Genomic DNA, 8208 nt, shown 5'->3' with positions numbered 1-8208 from the left:
TTGGGCGGTAGCGACCACCTCGGCCACCCCGTCCGCCACGGTTACCACGAAAACCACCGCGGTTTCTGTTAGCCGGTCCTGATGCCCCTTCGACGAAGCCTCCCGTCGGCCCTAGGAAGGGTCTCTCGGTGGAGCCATCACTCTGCCATGCAAATCCCCGCCCACCACCTATGGACGAGGATCCCCGGTGTTGTCCGTCTCCGTACGCGTTAAGCCCGTCATCACCCCACTTTCCTCGAGGCGCCGTCGAGTCTCCACCCGTCGCCGTAGCGTCCTGAGACTGTGCCTGCTCCAGGCCTGGTGCCACCGTACTTTGCGACTGTCGAGCCACAAAATGTGGCGGCCTAGCCCCGGTCTGAACCGCCGTGGGACGATGCTGCCCACCTAAGGCCGGAGTGGGCTGCCTAGCCGTCGGGTTGCCACGACCTGCGACAGCCACAGGGAGAGGCGCCGGCGGCCTAAGGTCACCCCGGCCCCCGGCAGACGTGGGTAGTCTGGTCCCCGCCGGCGGTGCCCCGCGGCCCGCCACGCCGGGCCTGGGAAAGCCCCCATGCATCGGTGGTCGGGTGCCGATCGCCCCCTGAGCCGCCTGGCTGGGTAATGGAGGCGTGACCGCGCGCCCAACTCCGAGCGGCGTGGCAGCTCGTCCCCGACCCGCGCCCAGTGTTGCCGCAACACCACCGCGACCGCCTCCAGCCGTCAACGGCGGACCACCGCGGCCTACGCCGCCCGGGGCGCCGGCCTGGATGCCGGTTTTGGCCGGCGGATGACCTCCGCCCGCCATGCTGAGGAGAGGAGGGATCCGGCGAGCACGCCTCGCACCTTGGTCGTAGAAATACGGCCTCGCCGATGGTCGAAGAACCCTAGCTTTCGTCGATCGATAACCCTCAGACGGCACGTCAAACATGCATGTACGCTCGATATCGCCCGCCGTATGTACCTGGTTAATCTGGGCCTCATACCCAATTAAACCAGGCCCACAGAGTACAGGGCCTGGCTCACTCAGAACCGGCCCATCGAGCGTTCGGCCCAGCAAATCGTTCAAACGTTTCTCCCGCATCAGCGAGATCGCGATGCACTGCCTCGCCGGCGATCTCGCCATGGCCACCGCCGGCACACTTCCCGGACGGATCGGTCTCTTCTTCCTCTTAACTTGAATCCACGAATCCGGATGAATCATATCGAAAAGCGTTAGATTTGGAAGACTAACCTTAGGAAGGAGGCCCTTCCATGGCCGGAGTGCCGTCGCCGCCGTTCGCCGATGCACCACGCGCCTGACCATCTCCTTCCTCTCGCCCGCATGGAGGCCAACCCTTGCCGGATCTTCCACTGGCAAGACCCGATCCACCGTCAAGGCCACCTCTTCCTCATCATATCCCGCATTGAAGAACTCGCAGAAGAGGTCCGATGGAGTCGGTGTCGGTGGATCGGCCTCTGGATCCTCCTCCCCGTCCGCCTCGTCCTCGCCAGATCCGGCCAGCACCCAGAAGCGGCCACCGACCTGAGGTCTATCCACCGCCCTGGAGCGCACTGGCCCAGCGATCGCCGGACGGGCACCCGCGGCGCCCCCCCTGTCGCCCCCCTGTCGCCCCTCATGTGGATATCACCAGGAACATTAATAAGATCCTTTACAGGCGAGGTCGCGTGTGGCTGAGCCACCGACTGCACCAGGCATTCTTCCTCCGGATCTTCTTTCGAACTTCACATGATGATGCGACGTGCGGCAATGAAGAGGAGGAGGAAGAATCATCTTCAGATGAGGAAGATGAATCATAGGAAGAGGAGAACGAAGACGAGGATGAGGCATGATTGTTGTGATGTGCCATTCATTTGTGTGAACTTTGTCATGAACTTCGTCCGGATTATGAACTTAGTTGGATGATGTTGCGGGCATGACTTTGAACTTTTATATCATGAACTTGTTTGGATTTATGACTTTGTATTCATGTCTTTGTTTCTATGTTTTTGTTTTCATGTTTCAAACATCATCATCTTCAAAACTCAAATATGGCAAGCGCCGGCTGCTTGCGCGTGCTGCAGTTTAGCACGCCTGCTGTAGCGGCTCTCGCGCTAAACTTTACAGCGGCCGTTGAAGCAAGCGCACCGCGTCGCACAAAAACATGCGATCCACGCGCTGCAAAAAAAAATTTAGCAACCACGCGTAGCGCGGCTGTTGAAGATGCTCTAATTTAACCCTGATCGACTCGATCAAGTACTATAGATTTGTCCCACGTACGCAGTCAGTACAAGGAAAAATAGGCAGAGTCAGGAGATCGACGTCTAGTTATGTTTCTACAGCATTCGGGAGATGCATCTACAGATACTGCCAAGTAAGTTGTAGAGTATGATCATGGCCAAGGAAGAGTTGTAGGCTCATAGCTGCAGGGTAGTTAGGTCACTGGTGAGCCCAAACAGATCGATATCGACCGGCCGGCCGGCAAGTAGTGACCAAAACACCGTCTGCTCATGCATGGCCTCGCCCGACGAATGGACGAGGGCGCCCCGCAGATTCACATCGAAGTTCTGCTGGTCCGTTCGCATATAGAAGGACCAGTCCACGGATGTAGATGTAAAAATCGGTCATTCAACATTGTTCGCATACATTTTAAACTAGATTTTAATAAATCGAACGAAATTCATCAAACCCAACCGAATTCATCAAAGTCTGGATAGAAAATAGCTCAGATTATCCATATATAGCATGTAAATAAGTCTAGTACAACAATAGTTCCAATTCAACAAAATTAACCGGATGTTTAATAAGTTTTTCATGAATGGATCATGTCATGCCACACATACTGCCCCTTCAGCTTCATCCAACAGTGTATGTACGAAAATGACCATCCCTCTATCATTCTATTATGTGATACATCACGATAACGCGTACTGGCTACATAATATGTAGAGCAACATTGAGTGAATGAATAATTCAATCAACAAGTTGAGTAGCAAAACTTACAATTTCCTCCGTTGCCGCGCCCAATGACAACCTTGCCTCTAGGTTCTAGCCGAGCAACTGCGTCACAAAACTTGGTAACAGTGGTCTGGATGGCGTATCATCGATACAATAATGATTTCACATTACGTTATCAGATGACGTGCATGTCGTAAGGCACAATGTGCTTTCGCGCGTGAAACGAATCATGCACGCGCTACCAGAAGATCCGCCTTCTGCTCCAGCCTACAAACTCCACAGATACGGCCAACCACGCATCACACAAAAAACTCATCCTTCATGGCCGAGCACCATTCTTCTTAGTCTAAAAAACGACATGTTGTTCAAAAATAAGCTCAATGACATTTGACCGAACACCTGTCAGGGCGGGGTGTTGGCCATGGATGTCGTCGACGGGGGGCAGAGTGTACCTAGCTACGGACCGATACTGGTTGAATGGTGCCATCGTAAAAGACAAGCGGGCGTGTTGGTGCTGGTTGCGAACGTCCGGCAATGCGTGTGTGGCGGCCGGAGAGGTACAACGGCAGAGTCGGAGTCGGAGGAAGCAAGGGATAGAGGGGGGTTTGGGGGGGGGGGTGGAAGGGAATGGGACCGATAAGGAGAATTTTAGTGGGACGGGGTCCGGACCGGAATCCTACATGGCTGTTGTCTGAACTCCCGCAACCCCCCCCCCCCCCCCCCCCCCCCCCCCCCCCCCCCCGGCCTCACGTGCGTCTGGACCGATACAGAACCGCATTGAATGACAAAACACATTCGACCACGTCTCCGGATGTACATGCGCGGTTTGTGAGTCGGTGTTGGAAATGGCCTTGGCATTTATTATGTTCACATTCTTCGCTCGGGTGGACACAGAAAGATAGTGTTAGCGTGGGCCGTGGACCGAGACAGGCCCACAACTCCGTGAGACAATGTTATCGGGCCAAAACAGGCCCTGGCCGTCAGTACCATGCAGTACAACAACATGAGCAGTCAGCAGATAACAAGTTCTGCTGAGCAGGACCCCGAGCAGCTTCGATCGGGTCCAGCCCAACACTGTTTGTCTCAGGGGTGTGGGTTCGCCTACTCTCATGTCAATGATTTTTAGGTCATGTCGTTTTGGCTTGCACTGATGCAGCTCTCATGTATGATTCTTAAAGAAAACCCGAAGTTCATCCACATACAACATATACTGAATTATAAATTCCTGCGACACTAGCTAGCTCCATGCCTCCATGCATGGTCGTGAACCTAATCTAGCACCATGTACTGGTCGTATCTTTTTTGACGATGTATCATCTTCTTTTTAATGAATACATATATCCAGCTCTCGTGTATGTATCTTTTTTTACGTGAAGTTTCACCAAAGAAACTGTGACTGCTCCTAAATTTTAACAGACCTTCTGTATATATCCAGCTCTCATGTATATATCCAGCGCCTCCTGTCCCATGTCCTACTCAACCTCGTCTGTGAACAGACCTTCACTTCGTAGGTCTCATGACTGCTAGACAGGAACACAGAAGGTAACATCAAGAACGAGTGCCGGTAAAGATGTAAATTAGGTTTCAGGTTTCATGTAATTGTATGGATTTGATGATTTGCAATGAAATACCCTGTTATGGCACGAACATTTGACTGCCAAACCGCGGATGTTTGGGGCTTCGATTTAGCTCGGTCTCGTCGTAGATGCTCTAATAAATAGAGAGAAAAACATACCCTTGTTCGGGTACTTGGTCTTGGTCGACATATATAGCTCTTCCTGTCGCTGGGCCGGATGCTATATATAGCGGAAATGATTGCTGCCATAAACATGGACGTAGGTTGGTTAACTAACGTAGCTTCACGTGGCCGTAGCTCTGGTCTGTTCTAGGCCCCCAGCTAGCTATCTCTTCATCCCAATTCCCATGTTCTGGCCAATTAATCCGACGCCAATGCGACGCAGCGACGGTCGCTCGCAACGCAACACCATTACACATGGAGCGAGCTAGAGCCTAGAGGGCGCCGGGCGTTGTCCGTCACCAACAACGAACGTGAGGGATCCGCACGGCAAGCTTTCATTACACTTGCATGCATACATCCGGTGTCGTCGATCATCATTAGCTAGTTTGCTTGCGACGGGCATGGATGGACGGACGGATCGAGAGGATCGTTCGGCATCAGCTGGTCTTAGTCCTTGCTACGACGCTGCACCTACGTGATTCTAATTAATTAAGTACAGTATATCGGGGGGAAAGTACAGTGTCAGAGATGTTGCGGTGCACATTCGCCTTTACGTGTTCTTTGCTCTACCTAGAGCTTCCATCGATCGGCTCACCTTTTCAAGTTCTAATTTAACCCTCATCGACTCGATCAAGTACCATAGATTCGTCTCCCGTACGCAGTCGGTACAAGGGAAAATAGGCATAGTCAGGAGATCGACGTTTTAGTTACGTTTCCACAGCATTCGGGAGATGCATATACAGGTACGGCCAAGTAAGTTGCAGAGCATGATCATGGCTAAGGAAGAGTTGTAGGCTCATAGCTGCAGGGTAGTTAGGTCACTGGTGAGCCCAAACAGATAGACATCGACCGGCCGGCCGGCAAGTAGTGACCAAAACACCGTCTGCTCATGCATGCCCTCGCCCGACGAATCGAGGAGGGCGCCCCGCAGATTCACACCAAAGTTCTGCTGGGTATATTAGGGCATCTCTAACTTTGACCCGTAAATTTCCTTTTGACTTGAGCAACATTAAGTGAATGAATAATTCAATCAACAAGTTGAGTAGCAAAACTTACGATCTCCTTCGCTGCCGCGCCTAATGGCCATCTTGCCTCCAGCCGAGCAACTGCGTCAAAAAACTTGCTGATAGTGGTTTGGATGGCGTACCATCGATATGATAATGATTTCACATTGCGTTGTTGTATGGTGTGCATATTGTAGGGCGCAATATGCTTTCGTGTGAAATGAATAATGCATGCGCTACCAGACGATCCCCCTTTTGCTTTGGCCTATGAACTCCGCGGATACGGTCAACCGCACATCACAAAAAAACTCATCATTCGTGGCCGAGTACCCCGCCATTCTTCGTAGGCTGAAAAAACGACATGTTGTTCAAAAATAAACTCAATGGCATAAGACCGAGCACCTGTCGGGCGGGGTGTCGGCCATGGATGTCGTCGACAGGGGGCAGAGTGTACCTGGCTACGAATGGGTCCTGAGTGGATGACGCGATCGTAAAAGGCGAGCGGGTGTGTCGATGCTGGTTGCGGACGTCCGCAATGCATGTACTTTCATAATATATCAATTTGATGTCATATATGTTATTACTATTTTCTATAAAGTTGGTCAAAATTTTAAAACTTTGACTTAGAACAAAAACTAGATGATTCGCGGACGGAGGGAGTAGGAAGCAAGGGGAGAAGGGGCGGGTTTGAAGAAATGGGACCAGAAGGGAGGATTTTTTACAACCCCCCCCCCCCCCCCCCCCCCTTTCAATGTGCTGGTGGACCAATAAAAAATGACGTTGAATAACAAACACACGTACAGACCACATGGCCCGGAGGTATGTGAGCAGTTTATGGATTGACGTTAGAGATGCCCTTGCACCTGTTATCTTCACATTCTTCCCTCGGGAGGACACACAGAGAAAGTGCTAGCATGGGCCGTGGACCGAGATAGGCCCACAACTCCGTGAGATAATGTTATCGGACCGAAACAGGCCCTGGCCGTCAGTACCGCGCCGTACAACAACTTGAGCAGGTCTTCTTTTCTCAAAAAAAAAAAAAACTTGAGCAGGTCTTCTTTTTCTCAAAAAAGAAAAAAAAACTTGAGCAGGTCTTCTGAAAGAAAAATAAACATGAGCAGGTGATTTCGCATGAGCAGATAACAAGTTCTGCTGAGTAGTAGGACCCCGAGCGGCTTCGATCGGGTCCAGCCGACACTGTTGTCTCAGGGGTGTGGGTCGCCTACTCTCATGTCGATGATTGGTCATGTCGTTTTGGCTTTGTACTGATGCAGCTCTCATGTATGATTCTTAAAGAAAACCCGAAGTTCATCCACACACAACATATACTGAATTTGAAATTCCTGCGACACTAGCTAGCTCCATGCCTCCATATACCCGGCCTCCATGCATGGTCCTGAACCTAATCCAGCACCATGTACTGGTCGTATCTTTTTTGACGATGTATCATCTTCTTTTTAATGAACAACTATATGCAGCTCTCATGTATGTATCTTTTTTTACAAGAAGTTATTCACCAAAGAAAATTGTGACTGCTCCTAGCTTTTAGGATCGGACCCTCCCACGTCGCTCCCGTGGGCGACGGGGACGGCTCTCTAGCCGCCGCCGTCAGCACCCTCCTCTCCCTCCCTTCTCTCTCGTCGCCGCCAGAAGATATGACCGGGCAAAGCCTGGCCAGCGTCGACGGTGGTGGGGCATTTCGTCTTCTCGCGTACGGCCTCCGCCACGGGGTGGCACGGCTGGGCCGGGACACCGCGATGGCGAGGGTCGTGGTGGTGCGGTGACGTTTCCCCACGGCGGCTGTGCTCAGGACCGGCGGCACACGGCGGCCTTTGAGGTGGTAGATCGTGCAGGCGAGGGATGGCCGCGGATAGTGGTCCGCCCCTATCTGACCTCCGTCTTCAGCCGTTTGCGCGCGACTGTGAGAAGCATGGGCCAGTGTCCTCCACCGTGGCGGCGATGGCGTCGGCGTGGTGGAGGCAGAGGTGTGATGGCGGTGCTAGTACTCTTATCGCATCACGACAATGATCTGCATGATATGTCCTCAATCTGGTCGACGACGTGTTCCGGAACTGCTGCCGGAGATCTTGCCCAATGATATCTGGATCGGAAAGAATCTGGTCGTGCGCGTCCATATCGGCCTACGCAGCTCCATGAGGGCGTGACGCAAAGCTCTGTTGTTTGTTGACACCATGTGACATGTCGGTATCTCGATTTCCATGGCGTAGACAATGGTGGAGAAAGTTATGGTGGCTGAGATCGAAGGATCAGTAAGGCAGAGGAAGCCTTGGAGGTGATGGAGTCAGCGAGATGTTTGATAACTTTCAGAAGCAGCAATGACAAGTTGGGGTGGTAGCACTGGAAGATTTCATTTTTGGCGGTGCTCTGCGGGTGCCGAGTTGTGACTTTGAGGATGAAAACCTAAAGTCAGACCTTCATTGGTTGTGTCTTGCAATTGCTTTGCTAAAGGCATTGTTTTGAGAGTTTGGACTTTCTCCATGGTGAAAACATAAAATTTTGGATGAGGCGACCTTTTATGTATTCGGGTGTTG

Source organism: Triticum aestivum, chromosome 2A (genome assembly GCF_018294505.1).
Source record: "Triticum aestivum cultivar Chinese Spring chromosome 2A, IWGSC CS RefSeq v2.1, whole genome shotgun sequence".
In the NCBI taxonomy this organism is placed as follows: Eukaryota; Viridiplantae; Streptophyta; class Magnoliopsida; order Poales; family Poaceae; genus Triticum; species Triticum aestivum.
The sequence above is the reverse complement of the archived record's forward strand: the minus strand, read 5'-3'. Positions refer to the sequence as shown.